Consider the following 17,166-nt stretch of genomic DNA (forward strand, 5'->3'; position numbering starts at 1 on the left):
TCATAAACGCGTTGTTGATATTTGAAAAGAAAGTGTAATGGTATATCGCCGTCTCATACATTCCGCACACTGACTTGAATAGTCTTTTGGTTGCCAACTCCCTAAATGATTTAGAAATTCCGATGGAATGGTAACCACCTTTTCTGCCTCAATAGCTCTTTTAAGTTCTGATTAATACTGGATTCCCTACGTCCTCCATGTCAACTCCAGTTTATTTTTCTGTCACGTCATCAGACAATTCCTCCTCGTCATAAAGGACTTCGACGTACTCTTTCCACATCCACGTTTTACAGTTGAATTCTCATTGCACTGTTAATGTTACTACCGCTGCTTTTCTTTTCATCGAAGGCTGTTCCGACCACTCTACATGCTTAGTCATCCATCTCAATATGATTTCCTTTTAGATTTTTCTCACACTTTCCGGTGAGCGTTTTGTCTTGGTTTCTCTGCAATTCCTATTTATCTCGTGTGTAAGTGATTTATATTTCTGTATTCCTGACTATCCCTGAACGCTTTTGACATTCCTTCTTTTGCTGATCAGTCGACGTATTTCTCCTGTTACCCATCGTTTCCTTGGCAGTTACTTCCGTAGTACCTCTATTTGTCTGTCCAATTTTTGTGAGAGCTGTTTTTAGAGACGTCCATTCCTCTTCAGTTGAATTGCTCACATTGTTGTTGCTTATCGCAGTGTTCTCATCTTTAGCGAACTTTAAACGCGTCTGATGATTCCTCAGTACTTCAGTATCCCAATTTCTTCCACGCACGAGAAGATATTCCGCCATTATATAGCCACGTAAAGATCCCTTATCTCGACCAGAGGTACTTGCCCGAGAGGATGGATGACAGATAAGAAACTGAAAACCGATCGTCGCAATTAAAATTTGGAAACAAATTGACCCAGTTTTTCAGACGATTTTCAGATATGATTCCCACATAACATTATCCTAGGCCTCAATTTTAATGACAATGTCAGTACCTGAAAAGCGCAACAGGAATTTCATTGAAAAGCTTGTGAAAGAAGAAGATTAATAAATCTTAACCAGGAATAACGCAATATCACTGTATAGACGTATAATAAGGCTCCTCTTATAGAGGAAACTGTTGCATTTGCCATTTATATGATATGAAAGTAAACTTTCACGTCGATTTGCCTGATATCTATAAACATTAGGAAAGACAGCAGAAAAGTGCTTGGTAATGGGATGCATGTGCATTTATTACTGAAGAACGAAAATGGTTCAAATGGCTCTGAGCACTATGGGACTCAACTGCTGTGGTCATAAGTCCCCTAGAACTTAGAACTACTTAAACCTAACTAACCTAAAGACATCACACACATCCATGCCCGAGGCAGTATTCGAACTTGCGACCGTAGCGGTCGCGCGGTTCCAGACTGGAGCGCCCAGAACCGCTCGGCCACTTCGGCCGGCTATTACTGAAGAAAAAATTTTAAACGGGAGTAGGAGTTATTAGGAAGACCAGTAATGGTGCAAATATATATAAGCACGTGGTTGTATGGTCAAACAAAGGAGACCTTTTAATACAATGGAAAGATGAATGCAGGTTGTGGTAGAAAAGTATTCTAAAAATATTCACTGCAGACAAGGTGAACAGTGGGCGTTGATAAATCATCAGCTCGGGCAGCTCCAAAGCTGTCTTCAGTTTACACGAGACCACGTTATCTCCTTTTTTTATCGACACATCTTTACACTAAAACTCTCTTCTTGCAATGAACTACGGCTCTTGTGATCCAAGAAGAAAATATTTTCAATGGTTCCAGGAGGGAAGGTTTCTCGAAGCATTACAGTGACGTAAATATAAGCTACCCAATCCGCTGGAGGTTAAAAACAAGACACCATACGGCCAATAAAGTGCGATAAGGCGGCATCTGCGGCCATTTCTAGTGAGCAGTAACCATTTATTGCTGTAAGGTACGACGGTCGGGTCATTCTCGCCTCCTACTATATCGTGAATGCAGTAGCCTAAGATCCATATAATCGTATTGGCTTTCGTCCTTGGGAAAAAGGAAGAGCCTGGACATGGAAGGATGAGAGCCGAAAACGCAGTTTCAGTTGATCGGGTGAGGAAAGTCAGCCGTCATCTAATCCAGATCCTGTGTTCTCGACCGCAAGGGACAGGCCTAGGTCTTAACATAGTTTGGAGGCAGCTGCTGCACTGATTCGTCACAGAGTACCGTCCTCGAAGATATCCTCGGCAAAATAAGTTCAACAGTGGAGGGCAAGCAACACCTTCACAACGACGAAACAAGTGGTTGGTAGTGACATGTGTCTTTGATAGGATATCTGCCCCGAAAAAAGTGACAGCGATCTAAAATTTTAGTATGTGTTTCATTTTGAAATTCATCAGGCCAATATCGACAGGCGGAGTTAAACTGATGATCCACGGAGGTGTAAACAGTCGAGACGCGATTTAAAGAACGGCATAAGTACATCTTAATACAGTGCGCCGGTTAAATAATACCGATGTCTTCACCTGTACATCAGGACCACACAACCCTCCTAGTGGATGGGGCCTCACCATTGCTTCAAATCCTACTCGAAAAGTGTGATTGGTCCATAAGAAGCGCCCAGATAATCGTTTTAGTTTACAGTCAATTATCGCGGAAATCGTTAAATTTGTACGACATAATACGCTTTACAAAAAATATGGGTATCTAAGATCCGGACTTTCTGAAGTAATGTAAGCGAGTCCCTTGTAATTTGTCGGTAAACGACTCCAATTAAGCGCAGCGTTTTTCATCGGGCAAAGATCAATGATGACACCTGAGTATTTATGGCGATCAACCACAATGGCCCATGGGATTGTGGCGTCTGTAAATCCCAGTAAATTAAACACGCTTCGTTTGCATTCATTAATGCACGCTCCAAAGGAATGACAAAAAGTATCTAACGTTTCCTTGAGTAAGGGAATTTCATCTGAATTACGGATTAAGACCATGACATCGCCCACATATGCTCGTAACGAAAACCGCTCTCCTAGTAGCGACCACCACGTAGCTGACCATCGATACGGCGAAGTAAAGGCTCCAGAAATAATAAAAACATTGACATGGGGAGGGGGCACCCTTTTGAGACACCCCGTCAGATAATGATTTGGGTTATGTTGGCCATTCACGACCACAGACGCTTGGACGCTACTAAACGCATTTAGTAACACTTGACACGCTTCATCGTAAAGGCCGACAGCTTCCAGTACCCACAACAAGAAATTGTGAGGTACTCGGTCAAATGCCTTAATGAAATTAATGAAAAGTAAGGCCCCAGGTGCAAAAGTGATGGAAGTCACCAACACAGCATCCTGGCATTCTAAGATAGAGGTCATAAAGTGCAACTAGAAACACAACTTTGGTAAACCGCAAAGATTTTTGCAAGCACGACCGGCAGACGGCTGTTTACTGCCCACCCAAAAATTTTATAATCAAAATTAAGCAGCATAATCGGTCGGGATTAGTCAATGATTGAACATCGAGATATTTTCGGGATCAAGACAATCTTGCCAGTCTTCAAAGGGGTGGGAATCAGCCCCCTTCTTCCTCCCCCCCCCCTCACCCCTCACCCTCCCCACCCGACGAACCTCATTTGCCAGCAACTTTATTGTGTCACCTAAAAGTGGCCAAAACTGCACATAAACTTCTTTACGTAGGCCATCTAGCCCCTAGTCCCAGCGATTTCCTCGGAGGTGAATGAACAATAAAATCATAAATGATGTCTCGGTAAAAGCCATCTAAAAATTCATCATTTAATGCGAGAGTGACTACAGAATCCAGAGAAGAGGTAAAATCATCATGCAGCACAGTTTCAGAAGCAGGCGCTGCATACGATCAGAAAACTATTGGTGTATCGTACGCTATATGTCTTGTTGTAACGTCGTCACATGCAAGTCTTTCTAACGGTCGTGATAAACAGGCGTTTACAGCGCGATCTAAACCAAATGAGAAGGTATAAGGCGGTTTTTTCATCTTGAAGCGAGGAGCGTGGTTTTATCCTCATCCTATATCTTTTCATTTGTGCCGTTTTGACGGAAGTAGTTTCGCTTCCAAGCGCCGAGCATCTGCAATCCAGAGGGGACCTTTGACGGGCGCTATAGTAACGATCTCATAAAACGACATAGTAAAATTCGCCCTTGGAACGCTGAATCGCATTAACGCCGTTAGAAGCCGCAGTATTGCATTCTCTACATTCTCTATCTAGCAGGCCGTAAGAGAGGTATATTGGCCCTTGCAACGAAGACCACGATCTCATTCTTCGTGAATAACGCCATCAAGAGGAGGATTCTCTAAATGTGATATAGTTAGCACCCAAGAGGAACGACACAGATGCAACAGTTGTCACACTTGATTGAAATTCACAGCCACGGTACAGTGATAATTGAGGCTGGGGAGTATAACATCTACCGCCAATAGAAGAGATTTGCAGATCAACGAATCGCGTAACCGCAATGAACTAACTAAATGATGAAGTTCCCGCCGGAATTGAAGCTGAGGGTCAGGTCTGCGGGAAACAACGCACAGTTAAATTTACCGCCTATCCGAGTTCTCTGCGGACTTTTATGAAATAACTATGCAATGTAATCCCTGTGAAAACACGAACGATTTAAAATTAAAGAAATGTCGTAAGAGGTACTGCCTATGAGCCTATCATTTTTAAGTGTCTCGATATTAATTATCAGGAAACCTTGCCCACAAAACAATGTAGAGAGTTTAGATGCTACATTAAAAAACGTAGAAACTTCAGGAAGGAAAAACTAATCAAACAACACTTCTTGCAAAACACGAAATCGGCTCTTCAATCATGTATAAAATGATGCACCGCTGTAAATGGGAGTTCAGATCTGATTGCGTTTGCTTTCGGAGTGAGAAAAATACGTGCCTGCCTCAGTTATCTACAGGAATCAATTAGAAGTCATCACCAAAAGTTGGCATCAGTGTGGCGCGTCGTGGTCTGCGGCAGAGTCCATGGAAGAATCGGTTTTTCGGATTTTTATGCCTCTTTTTTTGTTTTTTTTAGCGTGTCACCGCACGCTCCGGGTGAAAAGTTGTATACTGTGGCTACGCAGCAACACAGCCTCTGCATGTGGCTACGTTGGGGAATCACATATAACGTCCAGAATTGGCGCGAAAAAGGAATCTCCACACCCTACCCGACTGGAAGAGGGCGTCGTGAATCCGGTTCAGTGGCTAAAGAGGAAGTAGACAGTATAACATTTGAGCTAATAGCCAGTTTTTCCTGCATTGCAGTGTCACCCATTAAATTATCATTATGGACCGGTTGCAAAATGCCTTAAAAAGTGGGGGGAGGGAGGAGGGGCGGGAGCGGGAGTTGGCCGGAGGTATGATCGTAAAGTCCATCGAGACGCTATGGCGTGGGGCTATACAACATTCCTATCCTCAGGCCGTCCTGAAGTAACTCTCTCAATTCCACTGGAATCACGGAGGAACACCGGAATAAACCCCAGCCAGTGGTGCGTAGTTCTACAAGAAGACCCAGATGCGGTTTGGGTAGAAGCGCCCTCCGATTGAATCGTTGAATCGTTGCTGGGGGTGAGGAATCGGGGGGAAGGGGGGGGGGGGGAGCGGGGAATTCATCTGTACCATCCTGAATCCGTCAATGCTTGTGTTGAATTAAGGATAGTGGTATTATGGTGACTACAGTCGCAATGTCATGACGCGAATGTAGCGGTGAAAAATCTCGAGAGCTATCAGGCAGTAGTTCCGATTTGTTTCTCAGTACTTGGGGAGGCATGACGTCCATCTGTTATGGAACAAGATTTGCTAATGCCTACATACGACATTGTTCGTAAGTTGATTTTAAAAAAACTACATGACGCAGGCAATTACATTGAAGGTCGCCACTTTCATTACAGTGAAAGCAGGTCCTTACTTGTCCTGCATGAGTAATAATGACACGGTACCCACAGAGGGGATGTTCCGTTTTTCACACATCTCCACTGCGCGAATAACACTACAATCGATGTTTGGGGGACCAGCGTCTCTTCCTATACTCCGTATTTCCCCATATGGGAGCAATACTTCCTTAAGGAAACAGTCATCAACTTTAGGTGGAACATTAAAAATCCTAAGATTAGTATATTCGACTTCTGCATCAGCAGAACCATGCTAGTAATTCCACCGTGATGGAGGAGGATACCTTTGGTAACATGGTGCTAAATAACCCGGTTTACTTGAAGTGTATGCAGAAATCTGACAAAAAATATGTTGGCATCTGAGCCAAAGTAAGCCGTAATCACCTTTTCTGTAGCGACGTCAATCTTGTCTACCAGCCAGTCGTGACTCTCCAAGGATCTAGGCTGAATATGATGTATGGACTTGTCGAAGCTAAAACTTAAATTACCATTACGTGGAATACTCTTGGGAAGTATGGTAGACATCATGGCATGGGATAACGCCACAAACAGAAGAGCTACACTAACAAGAAACGCCGGTGGATAAAGGAGACACACACAGAGACACACACTAAAGGTAAACAAAGAAAGCACTCACTGCACTACAGTTGAGACAGAGAAAATACACGACCTGCTCCGCCTGAAGACGCGAAGTGGAACTAACATTGACTGAGCTGATGTACAACCTGCCCTCACAGAATTACACCTGCCAGTACCTCAACCCCTACCCTCGAAACTTGACCGAAGTTGTATTGCGAAACGTGCAGGACTGCAAATACTTGAAGAAAGGCTATTGTGTACCCATGGCTTAGCCACAGCCTGGGGGGATGCTTTCAGAAGGAAATTTTCACTCTGCAGCCAAGTATGCGCTCACAAGTGCATGCCCGCGAAAGGCAAAGATCCGAGTCCGTGTCGATCTGGAACACAGTTTTAATCCGCCAGGCAGTGTCATATTAGCGGACATACAAAAGTAAATAAAAACGACGACAATGACATATATTACTTTCATAAATTATGGTTCCACCTGACAGTCTCAATTTTCTACTGTGAGAGATCTCTCCATTTTGACATCATGTCCCCATCGAGTACGTCGCAAGACTCGAACGGTGGATCATGAAGGTACGTCATTCTATGATATCATGACAGTGCTCCCTACGACTGGTATAAGGTGGATTTGGGCGTGTCCAAAAGAAATCCTTGCTGTGACCTTCGAAAAGCTTCTTCTCAGTGCATAGCTAAAAGATAAGCAGGTTGCTTATAGAAACATGCAATATTATCAGAATCATTAAGTCCACTCAGCGATCACGATGCTAGAAACAAGTGGGTCCCTGTACAGAAACCTAATTCCGAGAGAGTAACACGCGGAAGAGCACCACGCCATAACATCATAGCTACATCTACATCGAGATCTATACTCTGCAACTCACCTTACTTTGTGTGCGGAGCTTATTTATGGTTCCACTACCTGCTCCCTTCTTCTCTGCTCCATTCGCAAATTGCGCGTGGGAAGAACGATTGTCGGTACTCTTCCGGATTAGTTCTAATTTCTGGTATTCTCCAATTGCGGCATGCAGAAAGAGCAATATGTCCTCTGACGTTTCCAGTATTCTCTCAGAATTTCAATATTAAACGTCGCCGTGAAGGGTTTCCTTCAATTTGGAAATCGAGTTGAGCTCACGAGGGCTTAAGTCAGGCGAGTGCAGTAGGTGGTATTGCTCCCTTGTAGCGTCTGCCATCTCCGTAACACTCTCGTGCCGACTAGATGGGCCCGTGACGAAACGCGCCACTATTCGTTGAATTTTGTCTGTCTCTCCTATTAATCCAACCTGGTAAGGGACCCACAATGATGAACAATGCTCGAGAAATGGTCCAACAAGTGATTTATAAACCACTTCTTTCGTGGAATTATTACGTTTCCTGAGGATTATTCGTATGCTTTTCCTACATTTTCTTATGTGGTTTTTCCACTTTAGGTAGATCCAGATTGTTACCTCTAGCTATTTTATGGTAGTTACTCTTCCACTGATTTGGTGAAAATAGTGTATTCCAAAACGTGTGGATTCCATCGTCTGTTTATGTGCAATATGTTACATTTATTTACATTCAGTGTCAACTGCCAGTCCGAGTACAGCGCAGCAATACTATGCAGATCCTCCTACAGTGCGCTATAGTCTTTTGGAGTTGCTCCATTGTTATAGACAACCTTATCATCGGCACACACCCTAATGGAGCTTCCGTTACCCATTAGATCATTTATATACACTAGGAACAGTAACGCTCCTGTCACACTTCCTTACGGTACACCCGAAACAACATTTTTCCTTCTATCTAATTTATCCGTTAAGAGCGATGTCTTGAGTTTTATTCGTAAGCAACTGCCGAATACAGCCACAAAATAGGCCCGATACTCAGTGACCTCGTATTTTTTTCTGTAAATGGCAGTGCAAGAGTGCATATAATGCTTTCCTGAAAACAAGGAACGTGGCATCAACCTGAGCGCCGTTCTCTACAGCGCGATGAACCTCACGGAGAAACATAGCAAGCTGAATTTGACAAGGTCTCTATTTGCGAAGTCCATGTTGATTTTCATTTTTTTCTCCAAAAACATAATAATACGTGAGCATAAAACATGTTCCACAATTCTAAAAAGAAAGACATCAGTGATACAGGCCTATAATTATGTGCACCTCTTCTACGACCCTTGCTATAAACAGGAATTCCCTATAGTTCCTTCCAGTTGGTAAGTACCCGTAGCTGCTCCATCGACCTATGATAAACTATTGAAAAAACGATAGAAAGTTCGTTCACGTAACGTCTGTACATTCTTACAAGTGTATCATCTAGTGCAGATAACTTGCCAGTATTAAGTGGTTGTAGTTCGTTTTCTGCCCCGCAATCACTTCCCTCACTATCTGCCAAACCGGCGTTCGTGCGATGAACGTATTACGATCTTCCTCCGTGAAACAGGTCCGGAAGAAAGAGTTCAGTATTTCAACCTTCTCTCTGCTCTCTTCCGTTTCTGGGCCAGGATGGTCCCTAAGCAATGCTATGAGTGGCGTTCAACATATACATTTTGATCCACAAAGTGGACTTCCCACGTGGAAGCGAAAGTCTTCCTAAACAGGCATCAGCCAAATAAGTCACCGTAACAGATTAATGCGCACTGCAGTCGTTGATTTACTATGACGAACCTACCTTGTGGACATCTGTAGGAATACTCCTTGTGTCCTAGTGAGTGATGAATTGTTAATAAAGAAAACACTGGGAAGTTGGCCACTGTTGCCATGGATGATGAGCTGGTGCTCAGTGTGACACTTTGTAAGCACAAACCAGACTTATACCTACTGCTAGCTATCCTCGGCTATTTAATAAGTCTGATGAGTCTTTACACCTGGGCTGTGAGGACATTCGCGCTCTTACGAGTAGACGTAAGAGAGAGGTGATGTTTTATTATGTTTTATTTGGGAAGGAGAGAGCTGAGCTCTTGACATTAACAGAGATTAATGCAATTTTAATGGGATTAGGGTGGGAGATGTATATAAATTCCATTTTCAAGTGTTATCGTCCCTGCTGGAAATAATGGTGTACTTATTGTACGCTTGTAAATCGTTAGCAGTGACATATTAGTTACCAACAAAGCTTCAAATTGAACCATACACATAGATTTCAGTCCTGTAGGAAACAGCAAGGCAGCAGTACACGGCATTACTGATGAGCCATGCAGAGATTCAATCTGCATGTTTTCGATAATGGAGCGACGCTTTCTTGTATCCCTTTGCTGCCACAGGTGATGATTCGTCATTCGAGTTACGGCGCCTGTTTATTTTACTGGTGGCTTTACAACACGTTGAATATTCTACAACCGCGGCGGCTCAGTCTATACCAACGAACGGATGCTGTCGTTTATTTAAAATGTCGTCGCACTACAGAAATATCCCAGCAGTCAATTATCTGAAATTAATTCGCTAATAACATTTGTGCACGGCAACTAAAAACATGTTTGCATCCCTTCAGATGAAAAATATGTTTGCTTGTAGATATTACGTTGGGGTCATGTTCTGCCCCGTACAGCCATTCCGCACGTCAACAAACGATAAACGTCATTATCTCCTTCGTTAACAAGCATTCGTGGTAGTATTTACCGAATTCTTTACATTTTGAGCTCTGCATTACCCACCATTTGTCAGCAAATGTTATAAATCGCGAGACTTAGCATTAATCTGAAAGCATTCTTATCATTAAAACATTATCAAATATTTCCACGAAACAACTAAACAATCGCTATCCCATGGTCTCCTTGCTTTTTTATGGGTCATCTGTAATGTTAATCTTTCTGTTATACACTAACTCGATCAGCACACCGTGTATCAGTGCCTGAGCGCTTAACTCCAAAGATAATAAGACTGTACTATAGAAATAGGTAAAAAAATCAAGTATTTTTCACGTCCGTCGTCTTAGTTAAGACCTACGATGAGATTGCTGTAATTTTCGTAGCAGATTACATTTAATTCATGGCGGCAGACGCAAACCACGGAACAGAAATATATGTATGACTCGGGTGAGTCAGATCAGTGTAATAATGTTATTTATGTGAATATAGACTGAATTCATACCGTTTCTGCTTATGTACGAAGCTCCGAACATGATAAACTACTTATTATTTATTTTATGACACCTCGGCGTTATTATTTCCTAGTTTCAATTAATTTAGTACAAAACTCTAGGTCACTTCAAAATCAAGTAATTATCTTCTCCTGTTCGCTATGAAACCAATATGGTTCGAAAGTGACTGCCATGAACAATTATGGCTGGGAGGACTGACAAACAAATTGCTCTGCCAGTCTTTGTTATGACGTACTTGGTCTCGTGAAACTTACATATGCTCTTTAAAATATCTGAAGGCGGTATTATGAAATATTATGAAGTATATGAAATTGTTTAATTAGCTTTTAGGATTTAACAGAGACATACTCATTTCATTCTCTAGATTGAGCGTTCTGTTCGAGTGATTAGAAACTTTTACTCTCCACCCCCATCCCTAGTAAGTCGTAAAGGGAAAAAAATAAAAAAACGAGGCCAACTGGTGGTGCGGCAGAAGGAGGAATAGCAATAGTGAATATCTGGGATGAGGTTCCCAATTATTGCATTTTCCCTACAATCTATGAACACCTGCCTAAAGCTTTGTACTGGAAGTGTATTTGGCTACAAGTACAGAGAGTAAATTCGATGCGGTGTTCATGTGCAGTGTACTGTAAAGAAATACATTTTTTTCATATTTCAATCTCTTCTCCAAGAAGCAGAGCCAGTCCAATAAAGAGTCTTCGTTATTCTCAGCCAAATGTTCGAGTGGGCTTGGAGTGGGGCAGAGTGAATCCCAATTGGAGATACACTGACGGAAAAAATAGTACCCCTGGAAAGACGAGGTTTACTTTGATCCGATAACAGCGTAAGCCACTTGGGAGATAGTAAAAGTACTGATAACGGTTTCAGCGTCGTCCGTCAACAGACAGCGTAGTGGCACAGCTACCGGGAACGTTCTAGTGCTTCCTGCAGACAAGTGAGACAGTTTGAAAGAGGGAACACTGTCAGTGTCGCGTACTCTTATTAATGGGAGTTTTCCTGCGTTCGTTCTGGATAAATGGTAGGATTCGTTAAAATTCTTATGGCTGGCATTGGTGGGCCATCGTCATAGGTTAATATTCCCGCACCGATGCAGAAAAAGGGGCGTTGTTGGCTAAACTCTTGTGGATACTATTGGTGGCACATCGTCACTGGATACAAAGGCACTCTTCCACACTTACGCTGTAGATGGGTTAATGGTTGAAACTCCTCCTACTGCTATTGGCTGGCCATCGTCATTGGCTAGAAGCAAAAAGGACAGGGAAAGAGAGGGGGAATTTTTACCCAAAATTTTATTGTCCGCCGACGTAACTTGCAGCGCTCGTACATCGCGGCCGCATATACATGTCCTTGACTGCTGGAAGCCACGATGCCGGGAGCCTATAGCCATCCTCTCTATTAAAATAAGATGCATTTTGGCAAATTTCAGCTTCTCCTCGAACCTTTGCTCTATAAACATTTATTTCCTTAGCCGGCACACTTACGTTATTAAAATCTAGGTCAGAGACACAGTTCTCATGATCTTCAGCTACTGCCGATTTTACACTTTGTTTTAGCAGCGTGTGCCATTCGTATTCCTTAATGCGTTCTTTAACAGTTCCTCCCGTTTCGCCTATATGCCCTTTGCCGTAGCCACATGTCAATTGATAGACGCCTGCATTGTGGAGGCAATCAGGTGCATCCGTTTTTCGTCGGAAAAAATCTTTTATTTTGTTTTGACTAAAGAAAGAGATCTGAATACCATTTTTCTTTAGAATTCTGCTTATGCGGTCAGTGACCCCAGAAACGAAAGGTAACCTAACGGAGTGAGAAGGTGGTTCATCGTCATTCTTAGTAGCGTGATAAATATTCCGCCTAGAAGTCCTGTCGATTGAACAGCTATCATAGCCATTTGCATATAATGTCCTCTTTAAGAAATTCAAATCCGGTTCCAAGTTGTTGTTATCGCTGATACAGAAAGCACTTGAAGACAGAGTGTTGAGCACTTCTTGCTTGTGGGCCGGGTAGTGGTGCGAAGTGGCATCTAAATACCTGTTTGTGTTAGTCGGCGTCAGTGCTGGAATATTAGCCTATGATGATGGCCCACCAATGGTAGCCATAAGAATTTTAAGCAGTCCTACCAGTTCTCCAGCGCAAACGCGGGAAAACTCCCTTTTATAAGAGAACGCGACATGGTCTCCGTCATTGATCTGGCAGTAGTGGACACTGGAAGATCCTGAGGAAGAACCCAGCAGAGGGGGTCGGGACGTCGATTATTTTAGAAGAAATATGGCGCGTCCTAATAACCCAGAAGATTTTAACTTCAGTGACAACGGTCACGAAAACTTGCAGTCTTAGAATTGCCACACAGTTTGGACGTGCTGAGTCAGTTGCACAATGATACTGGTATCAGTGGTCGCGTGAATATTCTGACATTCTCAAACGAGTTTCCGGACGTCCACACAACACTAGGGACAGACGGGATTGTTGTACTGTAAGGGCCGCAGTGGCAGATCGTAAAGCTACCGCAGCGCAGATCAGAGGATTTGTGAGCCCAGACATGTCAACACGGTTGCGAACCACTTATTTGCAACGGGACTACGGGCATGAACACCTCTATACTGTGCCGCGCGGGATTGACCGAGCAGTCTAGGGCGATACGGTCATGGACTGTGCGGCTGGTCCCAGCTGAGGTTCGAGTCCTCCCTCGGGCATGGGTGTGTGTGCTTGTCCTTAGGATAATTTAGGTTAAGTCCCATAAGATTTCACCCACATTTGAACATTTGAATCTCTGTACTGTCTTCCACACACATCACAGCATCGACGTGTTCGACGGGTTCTGTCAGAGTATCACTTGGAACCTCCTGCCTTGGGCTTCAACGATGAAAGCAGTTTTGCCTGCACCCTAGTACCGGTCGCTTGCGCATACGACGTAGACTTGGTGAGGGCTGTCTTGTAGAGCGCATTCGTCCAATACACTCTGGGCCCACCCCCGGCCATATGGTAGGGAGTTTGATACGTAACTCACGTCCGCCTTTGATGTTTCTGGAGGAGATGCTAACCAGCACTCGATAGGTGCAGAATGTTGTTAGACCCGTTCTTTTCCCATTCTTGCAACACGAAGGTAATGTGTTGCTCCAACAGATTAATGCTCGTCCAAATAATGCTCGTCAAACCCAACGTGCTCTGAAAGACGTGCAGCAACTGTCCAGGCCAGCACGATCGCCGGACTTGTCTCCAATCGAGGGATGTGATGGAACGAGAAGAGGCTCGCTCGTGTGCCTCGCCAACCAACAACTTTTACAGAACTGCGTGAACAGGTTGAGGAGGCGTGGCATAACGTATCCCAGGACAGCATTCGCCATCTTGTTCGATCGACTGCATACCATAGTCAGCGCCTGCATTATCGCCCGTGGAGGCTATACCATGTACTACCATGTACTAATACGTGTGTTTCACCATGGGTCGATGCCTAGTACCTGACAACCGCCTGTGCAATTGATCTATAAATGTAATCTTTTCATGTACTCCATACGCAATGTAGCAACAATAAACTTTGAGCGAATTGGGAACCTCTAAAACGATGTACTATCCTTCCCCGCAGTATATTTGGGAAGGAATCTGCAGTTCCAGCATTTGTCTAGTAACCAAGGGAAACCTCCCGAAAAACCTTGGTCAGAAACGCTCGCTAGCGCAGACGACGGAGATCTCTGACTCTCTGTGCAATTCTGACTTCGTAATTTTGTCCCCAAACTCAATGTGGCGCTCTTGGATTTCCTGTTTGGTTGTCCTTGCATGTCAGCGTTTCTCGCTTTCCTTGCTTGCTGGCAACTCATTTGTCACGCATCAGGTGAAAAAATCTCATCATTAGTTACTCTTGGTTTTTCGTTTAGGCTGTCCTTGCATGTCTGCTTTTCTTGCTTTCCTTACTAGATAGCAACTTAGTCGTCACGTTAACGTAAAAAAATCATTGGTTGCACAACGGGTTTAAAACTGTATATGAAATACTGAATAACTTTAAATATTCAAGCTTAGTGTCTCAGACGGGAAAGGCCTTTGACTTAGTATAATCGTTACTTTCCTCTTTGAAAAACTAGACAACTCGCAGTTACGTAAGATTTTCTACGGAGCATTTGTCTTCTCCGTAGAAAATTTCTTAACGCCCGTTCCATGTATCTGATTGAGTCTTTAACTATAAAAGGAAAATAAAGAAAGTATCTCATTGGCTATTTTGCCAGTACTCTTTGTCAATACCTCCTATTTCAAAAGATGGTAATGAGTCCCTCATCTGCCATTGGCACTAACTACTATTCGTTGACACTAATACACAAACAAACATTAATAAAAGCTAAGAACAGCAGACATCTAAAAGCAAGAAAGAGCTTTGTCCTCTCCCTGATCGTAAACTATTCAAATGAAATTACTTCTGACAAATCGATATAAAACCACGTCAGCTTCACAGCGATTCTAAATGGAAAACTGGGACAAACATTCGCTGCCATTACAATTACAACAATATAAAGCCGTCGTTTGTGGAAATTTTCTTCCTTAGCCATGGCTGAGTATACTCGGCACCATTCATCAATCTATGGAAAAAGGTGCAGTTTTTCGTTTCAGCGACCACCGGTTCATGGCGCATCGCACAGTCAGCGAAATTGATTTAATATCGAAAACTGTTACGGATCCAATTCTGATGCCGGAAATAAAAGTACAGCAACCTGTTGTGGTGACATAAATATTGCACAGTACTCACAACAATGTGTTTAACAGATCCATGGGCCAAAATATTTTAATTAGTTACAAAATGTACATTTCCACGTCAGCAATACCCACGTGCAACGCATTTTTCAAAAATATTTGGATTCTAAGATTCACAACCATCACTAACCGCGTTAAGCTTACTGCAGAATTTTCTCAAAACCATTCAATTTAATATTACAGTCATTTGCAGATTTATCATTTAAATATTCTAGCCTTTTGTTCTATACAAGAAAATTTGTAGCTCTTCAACCGAGTCCATTTTACAATGAAATGAACACCCCTAGCTGCTTACAGGCGTTGACATACATCGACGGGGACAGATGAAAATGAGTGCTCCGACCGGGACTCGAACCCGGGATCTCCTGCTTACATGGCAGACGCTCTATCCATCTCTTCTTTTTATTTTTATTTTTTATTCATTCTTTTTGGGCCTCCCTTCTCCCTTCACAGCCGTTCCTTACGCTCTCCAGGAATGCCTTCTTTGGCGAGCTTCTTCAGCTGTTTTCAAAAGAAAACAATACTCCAATTACAGTGGTTTCTCCATCTCAGTAGACAAAAATTAGTCTCCTTCGTCTTGATGGCGAAGAAGCAACCTTTTGGAACAAAAAACGTTTCTCAAGTCCAAAATCAAAGTTCTTTTTCCTTTAAGAACAAATTATGAGGAATAAATAAGGAAAAGTATATATATATATATATATATATATATATATATATATATATATATATATATATATATATATATAAAGTCGTCGTGTGACTTGTATTTAAGGACCAGTTCTTACAGGAGCGCCTGAAGTGTCTCCGCCTACAGCAGACCAGCTCGTCCAAACGTGTCTTCTCATTGCGTAGGCGTGGGTTCTGGATAGCAGATCTATTCATTTCGGTTCGTTAATACAGTTTTCAGCTTCTCAGGTCTTGGACGTTCCAGCTACGAGGTGGGTCATCGAAAGTGCTCCATAAGAAATTGGAAAAATGTTGCTTATAGCGTGGGTTACCTATCAGGACGCAGTGTCGTTCGTTAAGTCCAATATCCTAGCGTAGACTTGTCGCCAGAAGTAAAATGATAACGGATCGTGTGGCCACAGATCGAATTCACAGAGTGAGTTTTGGCAGAGGGGTAGAAAGTCTTATCGGGGTACAAAAGGATGTGGACGTTGATCTGAGCTGGTGTCTGTCGAGTAAGAAACGCCAAAATTCGCCGCGCAAGTGTCCAGACGTGGAACGCTGTGCCACAGAGGAACCGGTGGACATCCGTGTAATCCACTCCACAGTGGGAGCAGAGGGATGAATCGGAGAGATGGATGCTGTGCAGACGATCTCGGTTAACCTGTTTGCCATTCACGGTGATGTACCACGCTGATTTAACGTCTGATTCGAGAAAACGCGCATGGATCGCCTTCCATATGTGTCGCCACACGTACTGTGGATACTTACGTTCGATGGGGTTGAACGGGCGGCACTGTTGTAACAATTCGAAGACTGTTTTCGTGAGGTACAAACGTCTAAATGGTAAGGACCGGTAGACATAACGGAACTCCAGGAAAAATCGTTGGATGTAATAAAAGGGGGTAGGAATGGTCGATACCAGTACTGGGGCGGACAAGGAGGCCGGCTCAAAGTTGTGAAGCAGGAGGCTAGTAAGGCTCTGCGGCCAACGATGCCAAAGTTTTAGTTGGGAGCTGACGTATAGTGCCTTGACACGAGTCGGCACGTGGATGAGTCCCACCCCGCCACGATCTCATGGCAGTGCAAGGGATTCATATTGCACCTTGAATAACGTCCCCGAGCTGACGAAGGAGCCGAAAGCCATCAACAGTCGTCGGGCCAGGAAATTTGGGACTGGTAGTACTTGAGCCACGTGTGGCATACGGGAAGCATGATACA

General features: G+C 43.3%; 1 protein-coding gene across 1 annotated transcript in view; it reads left to right on the plus strand.

The window, feature by feature from the left end:
* LOC126095456 (O-acyltransferase like protein-like) overlaps nt 1–17,166 on the plus strand; it is a 359,981-nt gene that overhangs the window by 141,575 nt on the left and 201,240 nt on the right. The gene's annotated exons all lie outside the window — the stretch shown is intronic.

This window comes from Schistocerca cancellata, chromosome 8 (assembly GCF_023864275.1).
Source record: "Schistocerca cancellata isolate TAMUIC-IGC-003103 chromosome 8, iqSchCanc2.1, whole genome shotgun sequence".
Classification (NCBI taxonomy): domain Eukaryota; kingdom Metazoa; phylum Arthropoda; class Insecta; order Orthoptera; family Acrididae; genus Schistocerca; species Schistocerca cancellata.